Source organism: Chroicocephalus ridibundus, chromosome 6, assembly GCF_963924245.1.
Source record: "Chroicocephalus ridibundus chromosome 6, bChrRid1.1, whole genome shotgun sequence".
NCBI classification, from domain to species: domain Eukaryota; kingdom Metazoa; phylum Chordata; class Aves; order Charadriiformes; family Laridae; genus Chroicocephalus; species Chroicocephalus ridibundus.
Window position 1 is genome coordinate 44,757,159 of NC_086289.1, and position 17,947 is coordinate 44,775,105.

The 17,947-nt window shown below is 47.5% G+C and overlaps 1 long non-coding RNA gene across 4 annotated transcripts; it reads left to right on the plus strand.

Moving 5' to 3' along the window:
• Nucleotides 1-1,508: 1,508 nt before the first annotated feature.
• LOC134517631 (uncharacterized) lies at nt 1,509-17,083 on the plus strand. Of its 4 annotated transcripts, none has more exons than XR_010071691.1 (5): nt 1,509-1,843; nt 2,562-2,723; nt 4,392-10,243; nt 12,681-12,747; nt 16,391-17,083. It is a non-coding gene; the product is annotated as an uncharacterized LOC134517631 (long non-coding RNA). The 4 variants fall into 4 exon arrangements; XR_010071692.1 differs by lacking the exon at nt 12,681-12,747 and having other exon boundaries at nt 4,392-5,434; nt 9,991-10,243; XR_010071693.1 differs by lacking the exon at nt 12,681-12,747 and having other exon boundaries at nt 4,392-5,042; nt 5,340-10,243.
• The last annotated feature ends 864 nt before the right edge of the window (nt 17,084-17,947 follow it).

Consider the following 17,947-nt stretch of genomic DNA (forward strand, 5'->3'; position numbering starts at 1 on the left):
TACCACTGTTCAGTCCCAAGCTATTTGAACCCACTCCCAAAGACAAACATGATGAGTATCACTCTTTGCTATGGATGGCCATCATTAGGATTGGACCATGAGTAGCAAGAACAAAACGAAATAAATATTCTGGTGACTTGGAATGTGCTAGATACAGATTTTGGTCTTTCTTAACTCATTTTAAGGTAAATAGTGCTGGTACAACTGAGTGGTATTGTGACAAAGGACAGTGAGGTGTATTTGTGTGTCTGTATATATATGTGTCTAGACACATAGCTTTTGAGAATGACACTGGAGAATTAGAGAGATTATAGCAGGGTGGTGTCATTTTTCATCTCTCTGCACCCCATGCCAGGAATAAAAGTTTGTGATGATATTCAGTGGCACACAAGCAGCTACCTGACGGTCCTGTTGTGTATACACCCGCAGATGTTGCTCTGGAGACCATGCGGCGGCGAGGGTGGCATGCCTGTTTGCATCCAGATGCTGAGGGTTGCTTGGAGAAGCCCATCCATCAGGCAGGTTAATTGGGAGCTTCGTCAACGCCTGTCCCCCTCACTGCGCCGCTCCTTGCTGTCTCTGCAGAGCTCCAAGAAGGGAGCAGCAGAGTTGCCAAAACACACCGGGAGCAGAAGAGAACTGGGGTTTGGGCACTGGTTTTTGCATGCAGCCCATGCATGACTGTGCAAGTCAGCCAGGAGTGAGGCCACTAAATCCCCATGGGGGTCTAGACCTCCTTTATCTGTTTGTAGCACTCTGCCCTGCTTCTTGAGGTGGTGTCAGAGGGCCTCCTTGGCACAGCACGTGGTTCTGTGAGGGGGATTCATCCCACCAAATGTGGACACGGCAACGCCTACACCCAAGCTGTCTAGACATCCCTTCTAACAAGCAGAGAGCAAGAGATGTGTCTAGGGGCTGAGTCATCTTAACCTCATAGCCCAAACAAGCCTGGCTAATTTCCCCTAAAAATATGCCTACTTTTCTCCAGCAGCTATGACATGAGCCCAGAGTGCTCAGGTCGGATGGAGATACCTGCACTGTCAGGTAAGCTGAATCCCTCTCCCTGTTCACCAGGGTGGTGAGACACTGGAACAGGTTGCCCAGAGAGGTGGTGGAAGCCCCATCCCTGGAAATTTTTAAGGCCAGGCTGGACGGGGCTCTGAGCAACCTGATCTAGTGGGAGGTGTCCCTGCCCATGGCAGGGGGGTTGGAACTAGATGATCTTTAAGGTCCCTTCCAACCCTAACAATCCTATGATTCTATGATTCTTATGTTGATTGTGGCCATGTAAGCATTAACAGAGGAGAAATCTAATCATTCTGCCCTTGTCCAGGTCTTCTACTGTCTCTGGGGATGAGAATGGAACAGCCAGCTATTAGCCAGTGTCCCATCTTGAATTTTTATATCTCCGTCTTTGTCTTATAATGAACTAGACGTGTGGGGTGTGCCTCAATGATTAGTGCAACCAGCTGGGAACAGTGCTGATTGTCTTTCCTCTTTCTAGGATGTCAGACTCTACTGAGAGCTACCATCAATTACACACAAAGTCCTCAAATCTCTTGGTATCTCCTTTGCTCAAGTATAAGACTATGCTACAACCTATTGTGCTGGGGGGATGTTGGGTCCCGTGGTGAAGAAAAACCCATAGCGCCAGGCGTCAGTCACAGAGGGGGAGTTTTACGTGACTTTTAAGTGTGTGCCCAGGGGGCTGCCAGCTGTTCTCCAGCTCTGTGCCACTTCCAGACCCTGGTGACAGACATAGGCATTCAGCAGAGACTCTACCAGCCAGTCCGTCAGAGCAGTGGTGCACGGGCCAGGGGATGGATGCAAGAAGTCATCAAGGGTGAGGAGCTGGCTTTAGTGATTATGGTTGCACACATCTGAAACCTGGCCACTGTCTGTGATGCTAAGCCGTTTTCTGTGCTTCTCATTGTGTTGTGCTCTTTCTGCCCATAATGTTTGTATAAAGTATAAGCCTTTGGGGCAGGACTTTTGTTCCTTTGACACTCCTAACTCATTGTTGCAAGCTTACATTTGTTGTTGTTGTTGCTGCTGCTGTTGTTGTTGTTGTTGTTAAGTAACCAGTAATAAATAATGTTTTGGTCAAGGCTCTTAAAATGTGTAGCCGAACCTCAAAGCATCTCTGAGTTGTCTGTATCATGAGTACCATTGCTTGTGATTTACGATTAGGGGAAGCATGGCATAGACAGGGCACCTTAAAGTGAGGCAAAAAATGAGAATTTGTGCTGTATTGTATTCAGGGGAATGACACATTCCCCTCCAGAAACCCTGCACACCTGGAGGTAGACAAATGAAGAAATGTAGACAAAAGACTAAAATAAAACACCTCCTTCATCTAGAAAATGTGTTTAGGAAAGGAGATTTTTACCTTGTGCCCCTTGTTTTAGGTTAGAGTTGAGCAAGCATTTTCCTTCCAGAGACACAGGGTTCCTGTAAGTGGCAGAACAAAAAATATTGCAGGGAAAAAAACCCTTGAATTCCAAAAATACCGTCTCCTTTCAAAGTAAGATTTATATGCAAGAAGACAATTTCTCTTACAGAGTTTTTCCTGTCGCTCGGAGTCCGCTCACTGGAAACAAGCACACGATTTAAAAAGATATTGGAAGAACAGCTTGGACACAGAGAAAGGAATGACCTGGAGTCTTAAAAAACAGACAAGCTTTTCAGTAGCTTGGAGCTTGGAACAAGAAGCTAAAAGTCATGTAAGGCCAGTAAAGTTTGGGGCGTTCTTGTTACCTAAAAAATAACCATTCTTGGCTTCCCTCATTAGTGCTCAGGGATTAAGTTAACTGTTTTGCGGGGAAGCTGGATGCAAATCTGCAGCTGTGGTGGTGAGTTTTCTTGAATGTGTGAAGGGTCGGGATGAGTGAGTGGTTAGGTTATTTGAGGGCTGGTGTTCCTGAGCCCTTTTTGTCTGGTATCCAGACGAGCCTTCCTGTTGAGAAACACTGGCCTATTTCTTCAGTGCAAGACAAACAACATACCAGCTCCTACTCTAGCGGGGCAGTGGAAGTAGCGAGCTATTTCCATTTAATGCTACAAGCATGTAGCGGCTTCTGGAGGTATCTAAACAGAAGTAGCACAGCTCCTCTCTCTCTCTCTCTCTCTCGGTCCTTCATTTTATTAAGACAGTTCTGGCTCTTGAAAAATGTTAGGAGATGATGTGGGGCCCTTGTTGCAAGGAAAAGGTTTGGTTTTGCTCTCATACTGTGGCTCCTGAGGATTAAGTATGCCCTGGTCAGAGCTAGGGATGCCCATGTGGGAACCTGTGTACCTCCAGGATGGAGACGATGGGCACCACCAGCTGTGTTCAGGGACACAGCTTCATCTGCAGCGTGAGCAGAAGGCATGTGGGAATGCTTATTAGCATCTCCTAAACAAACCAAACCCCCAAACTGCCCCCTGACCCCCCACTCCAACAATAAAAAAAACCCAAGCCCCACATGGAGGCATATGTGCTTTAAAACAAACAGTCACAGATAAAAACTATCGTTTTGGAACAGAATAGACCAACGACTTGTTTGTTATGCAATATGGCATCGCAGCAATGCATGGAAATGATTTTGCTGCTTTGACGTGCTGGTAAGAATCTAAGCTGTGCTCTGAGGAGCACTTTCTTTGCCGTGTCCCGTAGGAGGCACTGTCTAGGAAATGGGGAAAGGGATACAGAAGACGTTTTGTGACACTTTTGAAACTGGTCATTTGTGGCTGTAACTTGGGCTGCTTTTTTGCAACTTTGTCCGAGTGGTCATGGGGCTGCTTAAGAAACCTAAAGATCCCATAGTACGGACTACTACAATGGCTCTCCCCCATTCCACCACAGATTCCCTGCACAGGGAGAAAGATGGAGAGAATGTTTTCGGTAGTGTTTGGTTTTATTCTTTTGGGTTGTCTTCTTTATGGTATTTGAATGGGATAGTCCTTTCATCTCCTGCCTCTTATACACCCTTGCGACGGTTTAAAGGGATCAGCAAACTGCCTGTATAAGAACATGTGTGCTCACAGAGCCCATATATTCTATTGATGACTACATAGGCTATTACATATTTAATAATTGCATCACATGTCTAGTTTTCTGTATATGAAAAGCATAGAGGTGCCTATCAACAGATATAAATGCATACTAAAACTCTGTGATGTGGTAGAAGGGCTCTTAGCAGGAGATGTGTGGGAAGCGCTCTTTGTTATGGCTGTACCAACCTTGACTAGCCCAACTGTGATGAACCCAACTGAAGAAACCTTTGTACCACACAGTATTTTCCAGTTAATTATATATATTTGTACATCTGGGCGTGTGTGTGTGGACAAGTGAGATCATCCGTTCCTTTGAGACTTTTTTTTATCCTATCCAGAGCATTTTTCCTTTCCAGGAGCTCAACAACAACAATAGAGCCAAGAGCATTCCCTCTCATCTGGTGTCTGCAGTCCTGTGTCTGCTCCGAGGCGTGGGCTTCCAGGCACTCTGGTGGTGTCAACTCCAAGGACTGGTCCAGCTTGAGTCTGCTGCATTTCCAAGCTCAGATAACATGGGATGTTTTCAGGACAGCCTGGCTGCTGGCCAGGTTCTTGCCAGAACTGGGAAATGGGAACCAGCAAAACAAATGTTTTTAATATTATTTTTTTTCTTTGTACGTGTCTGAATATGAGAGAAACATAACAAAGAAAAACTCTAGGTTTTGACCTATTCAGCATCCATTAGTGGTGTGCATTCAAGGGTCTAGCTCGCCTGTAATTCAAAAAGATTTGTTCTATAGTTGTATTTGAAAAAATCTATTTTAGTACTTGCTAGAAGTTTTGGGGTTAGTTTTGGTTGCCTTTTATAGAGGTGAGTTGGTTTGTGTAGGGTTGGTTGGTGTTTTGGTTTGTATTTTTTTTTTTTTTTTTCAAATGTCATTATTGTTTTTCCCTTCCCGTATTTTCTTGGATCAGAAGGTTCACTGAGATGCCAAACTATGGCTGGCTACAGCTCCGGTACATCTTGTAACAATGCAGGCCATGACATGCCAGAGTGATGGAGCGTGGTATGTACAGTCCAGGAAAGATGTGACAGATTAACATTGCTGATAATGTTTCCTGCTCCAGATCTTCTACTAAAATCCCCTTCTTCCAGGTAGTTTAACCCTTGAGACACTGATATAGTGAGTACCTAAAGAAAAGAGATTCCTGCAGACAACCACGGCAGTGGTGGACAGTTGGAGTATTTTGTGCTCCATCACAACAATATTTCTTCATTGTAGAGCTGGGCAACAGTAGAAATGCGGGTTATTCTTTACTAGCAAGGGAACCGTAATTTCTGCTTAATTTCTGTGTAATTTCAGGCAGTGTGCTGGCTGGGATCTGCATCCTGCCCCTGCTTCCACAAGGAGTACGAGGAATGCTAAGCAGCATCCACCACGGCATGCTCCTCTGCAGAGTAAAGTGTGACGGCCCCAAAATACAACCTTGGTCAGAAAGGTCATGTTGGGGAGGAGGGTTGTAGGAGTATGAAGAAAGAAAACAATCAGTGTGAGGGGGGAAAAACCCCTTTTCTTCCTCTTCCCATTCATCTTCTCCCACTTTCCCCACCTAGAAGGCACGAAGTGGTGTGCAACACCTGCAAAACTTATGTAGCAATAGGCCAGGTTTTGCAAAGGTACTCTAATTAATCCTGGGTTTTGGGATATAAACAGGTTACAGTTTTGCTTTGGGTGAGGTGCTCAGGAACCAGTGAGAGTCCTACAGCCCTGACCTACAGGCCAGCCCACAAGGGAAGGTGACAAGCCTGGATTACAGGTTCATTAGTTCTTAACCTGAAACAAGAGGGATGTGCAGGACGAACAGATGTCAGTGTTTCTGAAGGAAGCTGCACTCTCACGTGATGAAGTCTTAACCTGGTGGGAGGCAATGAAAGTTGATTGCTGTACTCACCAGGCTCATGGTTTCCTTTGTAGTCTCTTTATTTCACTCCCTAAAGGTTTATAACATCTAACTATCTAACTAACACCATAACTATCTAACATGGATAGAAGAAGAGACTGTAGAGATGGTTTGAATATCAGGATTGCTCACCTGCCCCCAAGGGCGGGTCTGGAGCACTCAGAAGCTTCCTCCTGCTCATCTGAGCAGTAGCAGGGCTTTCTTGGTGAAGCTCCATTCCATTTTTTACGACAGGAGGTATAAGCAGTTTCCAAAATTTGGAGAGGAAATACACGTACAGCGCTCCCCTCATTACAACAGTGAGTGGGAGGAAAGAAAGAAAAATCCTGCAATGATCATTATTGAGTTGAAAAGAAAAATCTCCAGGCTGCAGGCTGCCCTAGCCACTGGGGTTAGGCAGACAATGATTTTCCACCTAGCATTGGGCAGGCTCAGGACAGGCTCTGGGCTGAATCCTTGATTTGGGATGATTCTTTGATTTGGGATAAGGAGCCCTGTTGTCCTGGATTTAAATAATTTATTGGGAACACACTTTTCAACAATTACATCCAGAAATTCTGGTCTTATTAAAGTCACAAGTGGAACTCGATGAATTTTGCCTGGCAGGATCCAGAGATGGAAAAGAAAGGGAAGATCACCAGAAGCAGTCTTAATTCAAATAGTTGTGTTTTTCTGGAAGAGAGAGGAGAGAAGGAAACTCTTGGTAGTTAGTCATTTTTCCCCACCTCTTCAACAGAGCCGCTAGTATAGGGAAACTGGTGCCCAAACATTATTATTTGCAAGCATTTATTAATATTTGTATTTATTGTTTTCATGAAGCAGAATCTCCGCATTAGGTTCCATCGCTTTCCATTTAGCTTCTTGATTATCTAATTGTGTCCATGACTAATGACTATGGCATCGACTGCTGCACATAGTCCATCCATCCTTGCATCTATGCTGGAGAACAAAGTTACTGAAAGGTCAGTTACTGCACAGATTTATTGCACTTTATCTGTTCTGCTGTACCTAGCCACACGCATGCCCTCAGCCAGCAGCCCTCAAAGGGCAGCCTGGGCCATGTTCAGCAAGGATGTAGCTGCCTCCTCTGGTCCCAGGACAAGAGCTGGCAAATGGGAAGTTACCTTATTGTAAGTGGTGTGCTCTAAAATTACACCCTAGCTTACCTTGCGGTAACTTGCTCGTGTAGTCATGGCCTTAAGGTTTTTCTTTAGTATCCATGGCCACAACATCTAAGCATTTTATGGTACAGCATACACTAAACATTAATTTCAAATTATTGAGAATATTTTCATGACTCAACAACTTTCTAATGACCGTGTACCTTATTAAAGTCTTGCAGCCCTTTAATAACAAAGTTTTCCCTGATCCCTTGGCATTTAAACACCCTGTATAGCTGAAATTAAATGCATAGCTGAAGTGTTTTTTTAGGACACTCGATTTAAAGTGAGCCCAAAGCAGCAAAGGACTCTTTGAACATCTCTAGAGTGGACGCTCCCAGAGCTGTCTGTATACAGTTTGAATTAATTATTCCCTTCATGGAAATTGTACAAGATGTCCCCCAGGCTCTTTTTGACTGCCTTGCTGCCCTTTTGTGATAATCCCTTGCTATCCTCTGGGCTTTCTGCGGTCCTAAACTTAACATATAAAGCTATTTTTATCTAGGGGCTAGGGTGTGAATAAATGCAGAGAATGTCTCTGAACATGACTTTGTGTTCGTGAGCCTTCCTTCAGCTTGATTAGAAACGCTCAAACTTTCTTGCAAGCTGCCTTTGAGCATCCTCCGGTGAAATAGCTGTAGTTAAGAAGGATTTCTTCTCTCCTGGGTCACATGAGGCAGCAATCAGCCAGGAGCAAAAGGGAAGCTTGGAGGCAGACTGGAGGCTTAGGAGGTGAGGCCTCTGGTCTCTATTCTTCCGTGCACCACTGCTGCATGAAATGACCTTGGACATGTCTCCTCGACACTCTTGGGTAAAGTAGGTGTGACTCAGGCAATCATCCCGCAGCTACGCCAGCGCCCCACTGTGTGTCTTTGCTGGGCTCAGCTCAACTCATTTAGCTGGGGTTACAATAGCACCTTAGGGAGATGGGTTCCCAACCCTCCATTAATTTTAAATGGTGACACAGGTGCCTCAAGGGTTCTTAAAAAATCCAGCCCTTAATGTTTTATGGAAAGGATATAATGTGCCAGGAGAAAAGAAGGATTTTGTTCTTGTCATTAGTTGTGATGAGTCCTTAGGGTGGAGGCAAATAACTTCGTGGCATTGCAAAGATCCCTACAACAAGCCCCACAACCTCTTATCTTTAATGACCACCAGCAGAGAGAGCACACAGAACAACTGCTTTGTACCAAAATACCAGCTCAGTCAGACAGCAGCTAGCCACAGGTTACCTGCCCCGCCAAGAGCCTTGCCGAGCTCCTCCTGGCAGCAGAGCTGCTTCTGAGATTTTAAAAAGTGTCCAAGTCTACTTGTTCCATCATTTAAACATCAGTTGAGAAATTTCTGATACACTTAAAAAAAAAAAGAAAAAAAAGAAAAGAAAACACAAAAAAAATCCCCCAAAAGCCAAACCCACCAAACCACTGTATGCAGCTTGGGACCCAACCATGGCAGGGCTGCTGCTTGGGGTCAGCCGGATGGGTGTCCTCAGGCACTGTCAGCTGTGCTCCATCTGTGCTGGAGACTGCACTGGCAGGTTTGCTGGCCCAGGTGAGCCCGGTCTTGATACTGTCTTGTACCCGCCTGGCCCAAGGCTTGCACAGGGGTACTACAGAGACCTGCTAAAAGCTAGACTGGGGTAAAGGCTAGCTTAGAGCCAATGTCAGCTAGCTCGTGAAAGGGACAAAACACCTACAAGCTCCACAGAGCACCAGGAAGAACCCTACGTGCATTCAGAGAAATGGTGGTCTGAGATGTTCTGGGCCCACAGGAGCTGCGCTCGGTCAGTTTGGGTCACAGGTAACGTGACCAGCGTTCTTTCAGGCCATCATCCTTCTTATTTCAATGTAAACACTTCCCACCTGTTCCAAATATGCATGCCATTCTCCGAGACTTTCCAGCATTGCTTACATTTGCAGAACTTTATTCCCCGCTCCCTGTGCCGCATCTGTTCCCATCACAGCTGTGGCCACCCTGTTCTGTCTGGCTGACACCCCCGGCCCCCCCTTCCCCTCCAAACCACCTCCCCCTCCGAGATCAAAATACTCTGTTTTTATTTATTTACCCTGCAGCTGTCAGTGTTGTGTCTGGGTCAGTGCACTGCAACGTGGAGGGACACACGATAGGTGGAAAATCCTTAAAACTGCCAATCCTGGTAGTAACCAACATACACACCATCAACAAATATATCCCTTAGCCCTTTGCTCCTTTGAAAACAACAGGTCCAGGCAATGGAAGAAATGACGTTGTTGGAGGCTGGTACAGACATCCTGGCCTGAGCCAGCACCGCGTTTGCATGTGGTGAGGGAGAAGAGGCAGGGCTGAAGATAGGGGCTAGCCCAGGGCTGCCCACCACGATGTTTTTTGGCCCTGCCCAGAAATGCGCAAGGCAGAGACAGGGCTGTGAGACGTCAGGCAATGGCTCTGCTGTTGGCTGCCCCACACACTGCTTTTTAAGATGAAGGGCAATGCTGTAAGTGTTGCAAAGTGGAAGATGCTGTTGAGGAACAGGAAGCATCCAGGATGGCACATGGTGGCAGAGGCAGGCAGAGCAAGGAATGAGTCTGATTTTCTTCCGTTTCACTGCTGAATTAGAAGCTCAGTATCCAGACACCAGCTTCAGTGGGGGTGAGGCCTCAGCTCTGTTCAGCCACAACGTCCTGTAAAGACAGACTGGTATGTGTGCTCACCAGTGGACCTCTCATTCCTACATTAGTGCAAATCTTGCCCCTGGTGTAAAGACAAAAGTCTTTACCTGTGTAAAGCAATGAGTATGACTGTGATTTAGGGTTGGAGAGAAAAAGGAAGAATTTTTAAGTAGACAGTGCCTAGTAATATAGGTGCTTGCTGCTGACCACTGTTAACTGATACAACACACTTTCTGTGTTTTCAGGAGGGCTTGCACAGTGGCTGGATGAATAGACTTGATCAAAATTCCCTGCTGTGCTGGTGATACAGAACTGCAGTGGATCTACTTCATGTTGCCCACCCCGTGCGGCCCAGCAGCCACAAGTGAGACCATGTTGTGCAGGCGCTTGTGTTTCTTCATGGAACGGACCTGCAGGACCAGATGCTGGCGGATGTGCAGGATGCTCAGTCTCCTCTGCTCAGGGTGTGAGATATGGAGTTGCTCTGCATGCAGACCCGTGAGTTCAAATTGTCCATCTCACCTGTAAGGAGATATTCAGAGGCCCTTCTCTCTTTGAGCAGCCTTTTGTTTCTGCACAGATGCACAAGGAAGATAAGTTAATGATCCAGTAAACTCCAGATGTTGTGTGGCATCCAGGACCCTACTGCGCTGCAGGCAGAACATTTCATTGATTGTTTTGGGAGGCTGTTGTGGCCGCATGGCTGTTGGGAGCCAGGGATGGATTGACTGGCTCAGGGCTACTGTGTGTCAGCGGCGATCATTTTTTTCAGTATGCTGGACCCTGTTTTTTTAGGCAATCACTTCATATCCTCTACCCCACCAAAATGCAAATGCCTTCTAAAAAATAACTGTAGTCTCCCCGCTGTGAGTGTGCCCAAAGACACTCACCCATGTTACAGCTACACCACTAAACCAGGGCTGTGGTTTCCTGAGCACTGGGTGCAGCTGAAGGCAGCGTTCCTCTGCAGATCCGGGTGTGCACTCCTGCTGGCAGCTGTGATTCAGGCTGAGGTAGGACGCACACCGCAGCAGCTGGGTGAGCGGCTGGAAACCGGGTCTTCTTCAACTGCCAGACACTGCCCCAGGCAGTGCTTGAGGCCACAAGAACTGCTCCCCTCTTTAGCTCCAGGATGACATTAAGAAAGGTTGGCATGGAGAAAAGGATTTCTTCCCCCTCGCCCTCATTCTCCTTCCCTAAGAACAGCCAGTTTGTAGGTCTGTCAAAAATCATAGCAGGAAGTAAACTAGAACCCAACTGAGGAAGGAGCTGGTAGCAGCACTGGGACCAGATCACAGGTGCCCTTGGCCAACCTCCTACTTGCTGAGCATCACCTGCCTTTTCACTGGCACCATCCCAAGTGCTGCAAGGCAACTAGCAGGTACCTCAACAAGAACCTTGCTGGAGTCTCTCCCTTAGACCTCCAGAAAGACGTGCTCTTGGTGCCCAGGGTCTTGGGATAGGGGACAGAGATGAGCGGGCAGGCTGTGGCAAATGGCTCCAGGTAGGTGTTATGGAAGCTGCAGGGTGCCTGGAGTCTGGCATCTAATGTGGGAGCAGGATTGGGAGCCTGAATTAAAGAGTGTGTTCAGCGGGGGCATGCTAGCTGCAGGCACCAAACTTGCATTGTCATAGCCAATTGAGTTGTCACACTGCTATCTCTTCAACCAGGGGTGGGATGTGCAGGACCCTAAGGGCTGCAGAAGGCAGTGGGAGGACAGACCCTGTGTCATGCCGTGACTTCCATGCACGCCTCAATCTCTGCAGCTAACGCAACTCATTGAGAACCGCAGCCCAGACCACGACCGCCCGCCTCGCATCTCTGCCTTTTCCCTCCCAATCTGCAGGACTCATCTCCTTGCATTGCTGCCTCCTCTGCCAGCTGCAACCCCACATTTGGGGACAGTGAGGAGAACAGAGAGACGTGCAGGTGATGGGAGGTGGGAGAGAGGAGATTACTTTTTTCTGGCAATTCAACTCCTTTCCCACCTGCTCTTGGATCCTTTCTCAAAGGCATCCTTTGAGAAGGCATTACCTCTCCCAGGAGGTTGTGATCTACATTGATATTTATCTATTACTGGTCTATGGTGTATCTAAGTGATGAAAACAGCTACCAACAGCCTAGCACGTTGAGCAGAAAGAGATTGCCTGAAACTACAGGTTCACATCCCAGCAGTAATATTTCCAGTCCTTCAGATGCAGCCAGACTTGTAGCTAGCAGCTTGCTGGGTGTTCAGAGATTGACGTTAATGACATGCTATGCAAAAGTATCTCTTCCGGGACAGAACCGTATTCCTCCTAGTGCAGCACATGCAGTTATTGCTGTCTTCCACCCCAGAAGTGGCCACATGTCTGATTCTGGCTACATATACAGCAGCTTGTGAAACATGCCAAGACTTTCCAGCATGCAAGGCATTAGAGAAATGTAAGACAGGATCTGAGCTATGACAAGCAGAGTGCATGGCATCATATTCCATTGTGCAGCAGGGGAAATAGGGATGCAAAATATGTTCTTGAGCTGAATAAGCCATTTGGACAAAAATAAGGACTGAGGTGAACTTTAGTCTCCAAATTTAAACCAAAACTGGATCACAAGTCTTTTCATGTTGGTGTGTCACAGTTACCTCATGAAATTACCCCACCTCCATTGCCATCAGCTGTTTTCTAGTGTAGGAGTTTAATTCACAGTTCCATTTGCTGAAAAACACCCAAAGATTGGGGCAGAGCAAACAGGAAATCTGGTAGCTCGACTATGGCAGGGTGAGTCATTTCAGTACCCTGTGTGCTGTAGAACCTCAGACCCTGACAATTACTTTTAATTTCTCTTTTGACCTCATGGGACTTTTTCTGTTTTTTGGGGGGGACCTGCTCTGTAAGAAAGCGTGTCAGATGTGAAATGTGATTTTTTTTTTTTTTTTTTTTTTTTTTTTTTAAGGTCTTCTTGCTGCTTCACGATTTGTGGTTAACACAGTGCTCGGAGAAACCCAGCAAAAATCCCTCCGGTTAGCCCACTCTACCCTAATCTAGTCCAGCTGCAGCCCCTGCACACCCAATTGCAATATCTTAAGATTTTTCAGGCCAAGGACCGCCTCTTCCCATCCAGTTACCACCTCCACCTGGAGCAAAGGGAAGGGGGGAGCCCTACCAATGGGTGGATGATGTGTTTGGGCTTAGTTTGCGTTTGTGGGGCAGGGAGCCTGACTGCAAAGCAAGGGAAGTGACTCTCTCCGCTCTTAAATGGGAGCTGCAACAGTGTTACCCAGAGAACCTGAACTCTCCATCCCTTAGTGGCTACAGTGGGGAGGCCATGGGGCCTCATGCTTACAGATACAGTTTAGCAGCAGGTATCTGCAATCTGTGTTTCTCTTTGCGGTGAGGAAGGCTTGGTGGGTCCGATGCTGGCTGTTTGGAAGGGCACGCAGAGGGCGACGGCTTTACTGTGCCCTCTATTTACTGGGGCCCTCACCACAAAAAAGTCATTGAGGTGCTGGAGCATGTCCAGAGAAGGGCAATGAAGATGGTGAGGGGTCTGGAGCACAAGTCTTATGAGGAACGGCTGAGGGAGCTGGGATAGTGTTCAGCCTGGGGAAAAGGAGGCTGAGGGGAGACCTTATCGCTCTCTGCAACTACCTGAAAGGAGGGTGTAGAGAGGTGGGGGTGGATCTCTTCTCTCAAATAACAGGTGATAGGATAAGACGAAATGGCATCAGGTTGCACCAGGGGAGGTTTAGACTGGCTATTAGGAAAAAATTTTTACAGTGAAAGAGTTATTAAGCATTGGAACAAGCTGCCCAGTGAAGTGGTTGAGGGACCATCCCTTGAGGTATTTAAACAATGGGTAGACATATTGCTTAGAGATATAGTTTAAATTAGTGATGGTTTTTGTCAGAGTTAGTTTGATGGTTGGACTGGATGATCTGAAAGGTCCCTTCCAACCTAGGCGATTCTATGCTTCTATGATAGGGTGGGTGTCATTCCTTAAAACCTCACAGGTAGCAGCACTGGCTTTCTGCTTGCATAGACTGGAGTTACCATCAGAGTAGCCGGCATAGGTGGTGCTGGATGTGCAGACGGGACAGCTGGCTTCATGTGTAGCAGTAACCCGGGAGTTCACCCAGCTTCTCAGGAAGGATTTGCTGAGCTCTCTGTTATGTGGCTGCCTGGCTAGACAGTTCAAAGCTGCTTTGGCTACCCGTGCATCAGCTGTGCTTGATGCCTAGAGTCACTTGGGGATGTTTGTTTGATTGTCAAAACATTTTGGTGTCAAGGGCCTCTCCACGCCCTCTGGTGCGATGTGATCCCTGATTAATAGACCGAGCTTGACTGTTTGGGAGCCCGTCCCCCCCCCCCCCCCCCCCCCGTGCACAGAGAAAGGGTAAGATACCACTGCCTCGAAATGATAGCTGGTGATGCTATCATTGGTGCTACGATGGGGTGAGCGGAGCCCTGGATATGCAAGTAACGAAGTAATGAGCAAGTATTTGAGCTCATTCATCTGCTGTGCCAAGTGATGGAGCTGAAGGCAACATAACCCAGACCCACTTGTCCTACCAGGGCCTAGTGGTCTTGAAGATGACCAGAGTGACTGTTTCTTGTTTTGGGATGTTTTCTTTGGTGGTGGTGGGTGTTTGTTTGTGTTTTTGTTTTTTTGTTGTTTGGTTGTTTTTTGGTTTTTGTTTTTTTTTTTTGTTTTTTCTGGGGGAGGGGGATGTCCCTCTGCTTTAGTTCTTATAGAGTCTTGATCTGGCCTTTCCCAGAAGCTTAGCCACAGGCTTGGGTCCCTGGTGCTTGACCATGGCTCAATGTGCAAAGTTCAGCCGTTGTCATGCTGGGGTTGGGCACAGTTCAGCTCATTGTGTGCACTCTGGAGGAGGAACTCACGGTGGAGCAAAACCTGCTTCCTCATCCAGTTCCTGGGGGAAGAATGTGAAGCCCATGTGAGTAACAAGTGGCAAAAGCTGGCAGGTCTCAGGTGCTGGTGCTCTGTCCTCCCCAGCATCTGGTGCTGTGAAGGGGCACAGACACAGGCAGCAGCTGCTGACCTTCGAGGGTGCCCATCTCCATAACTAACCTGGCGATCTCCCTGCCGATCCCCACTCCGCGCTCACTGAGATATCACAGATATCAGCAGCCCCAGCGACTGGTAGCAGCAGCCCGGTGACTCACCTGGCCTGGCCCTCCCTGCACTAAATCCTGCTATCGAGCTGATGATCTGCTGGTAATTTTGCTCCAGCTGAGTGCTGTAGACCTGCTCTCACGCATCCTGCTCTCCCTGTAGGCAGAAAGCTTCCCCCCAGATTTCCCCACCCTCGCTGGGTGTACCCACAGCCTCTGGCCATTCTCCAGAGCATTGTCTGTTTTAGAAACCAAAAACCTCTGCCCTAGTACCTAATTTCAGGAATTAGGCTCTGGAGGCCAGTGAGGTGCCATGGAGAGATGCGGGCAAGTGCATCTTTGTGGAGGTCGCAAGGCTGAGGCCATTCCTCATTAAGACAGGGAGGTGATGCCCATGCTGCCCTGCTGAGCACGGGCGTTCTAGTTAATACTGAGCAGCTTTTCTTTAAAAGCTCCCTCCTGACCCCCATTGTGCCCAGGGAAGGACACGGCCCATCATGGTACGGCAGCAGGAGAGGGCCTTTAGAGCAGCTCCAGGGCACAGACTACAAGCTGTGAAATGCAGATGTGTATCACTGCGCTACTAATAAGCACCGGTCATGATCTTGCTTTGCTGTGCTGTCTTCTCTATTCCTCCTGTCGCCCATTTACCTCCACTTTCTTTTTCCCTTCTCTCCTCTCCTTCCTTGGTGATGTTATATGTGATTTAGGGGCTTTGTTCAAAGAGGATGCTATACTGCAGGGCTGGGCTGAGAACTCACCAGCCCATTTAATGCAGGACACTGAAAAACTGTCAGTCTACCCTGCTTGCGGACAGTAGAGGTGCAGAGAGATGCTTTAATAACTGATTTCTCTAGTCTGACTTTGGGATTCGGGGTCTTTGTGAAAAAAGGGCCAAGTGTTCATATATAGCTCCTACTGCACAACTAGTAGCATTTAAGAAAAAGGAGTAAGAAATGAAATGGCTCTGTTGCTTCTCCTGGTTCCCGGGAGGAGCTCCACAATGAGCACCTGAATGATTTATCGGTTTGGAGGGGGGACCCTTCATGTCCTTGGAAAGGGACTCCGGGTCATCTCCTCTGCTGGCATGGAGTAAAAAAGGAAGTGAACGATGCTGAAGGTAGAGAGCTGCGCCACCAGCCCCGAGCCCTGCAGTGCCATTTCCAGCGGGATGGTGGGAGCCTCACTGGAAGGGTTTCTGCAGGAGGTAGGCAGACATCTCTGTTCCCAGAGATGTCCCTTATCCGTAGGGACGTCAAAGCTATTAGCTATGCTGAAAGGCCTGATAAGTTATAAGAGAATCTTGGGGCTGGTTTAGAAGCTTCTGGGGTTTATCTTAGCTGGGATTGTGAGACTGCTTAATGACGTGTTTCTGTTTCACAGCTACTAGTAAACCAGGAAAGCAAATATCCCTTTCATATGTCAATACACAGGCCAGGAGTAAAGTTAAGGATTATATGAATGATGTCTTCTTGCATATCACCTTCCTGTGCCCCTCTTTGATTTAATTTATATTATTATTTGTTTCAGGGTGACTAGTGTTCCACCTTGCCAGGGAGATCAATCGAAGTTCAGCTGCCAACTTCATGAACAAGATTTCAACTCATGTCTGTGATTCGTGATGAAATGAAATCCACGGCTTGAAATCATTTATCCAGCATATCCGATCAAACACAAACATCCTCCGTGCTTTAAAATAAATGAGGGTTGGAGCCAGCTAGGCTGCTGCAGGGGTTTGTGATAGATTGATGAGCTGAGAACAAGCTGCCACCCTCCACCCCCACCATCAGTGACTTCCCAGCCTGGGGAAGGGGACGCTGAGGCTAGAGGTGAAGGATATACTTTCTGATAAGTGTTACAGTGGGAGGTGAGAAATATGAGCTCCCAGAGGCAGAGAAGAGGAAAGAGGCAGGCACCGTGCTCTGTTAAGCAGGGTACAGCTTAGACACAGCAGCTGCTTGACAGGCTTCTGGCACGAGGGTCAGGGCAGGAGCAGCCCTGTGCTTGCAGCACCTGTTATTGAATGCTACCCGTAGGTACCAGGGCAGCACAGCCCATGCTTTCTGGCTGATACAGTCTTTTTCCAGTCGTGTGTGAAGGTAAGGGGGCTGTGAGATGAAAGGAGGGAGCCGGTGAAACGGCTGACAAGGTCTGCCCTCTGTGAGATGCAGTAACACCAGCAGCAACGCAGAAGGGCTTGCATCCAAGTGGCTTTTTGGTGTTAAAGCTGAAAATAAAGTCTGACTTTGAGTTCCAGTGTTGCTGTTCAGTGATTTTTAATTGGGGAATTCATGTTACTTGCCCTTTCCTTTTTCCCTCCATAGCATGGCAGCTCCAGAAGCACAGCAGAGGGTTCGGGCTCTCACAGTGACACGCTTCCCCTGCTGCAGAGTAGCTGCACCGTCGGCTGAATCGAGCTGTCATGGTCGGAGTGGGAGAGCTGTGAGCCTGTGGTTCTGCTGGGGAGCAGTTATGCATTAAGCCAGAGCCAGTCAGTCACTTGCACTTTTCTGCCCCCATCTCAGTGTTCATTAAGATCAAAGTGAATTTCTAGTCCCCACATGAGCAAAGGAAAGTTTGAAAGGATGAAGCATGTGTTGCATGAAAGTGAAGAAACTGGAAAGGAAACCTTTAACTGATGATTTTTGAGTACGCATTATTTGTGATTGATTTATTTTTTTATAACTGGGGCAAGCCATACTTCAGAGAGACTTTGTGATATGGGGTATTTTACAAATGATAAGCTAATGCTGTAGGTTTTACAATCAAAGAAGATGAAAGAGACTTCTCAGGGCTGAGAGCCTAGGTTGAGCTGGGTGCTTAGTGGGCGAGGGATTTCTGAATTCGGTGACACTCATGTGCCGTGTGCTTAAACACGAGAGTGCTGTGCTGGTGGACAGCTGGCAGGAGAAGCTGCTACCAAACACAGAGCCAGGGGAGCCCGCTAGGGCTGTGCCCTGACAGCACTGCATTGCAGGCTGTCTTCTAAAACATCCTCTATCAGTGTGTGCTGGAGATACACGACTGCAAAGGGCAGGGGAAAACGCTGTGCTGATCCTACTGAAAGGCACCAGTCACCGTCTCCTG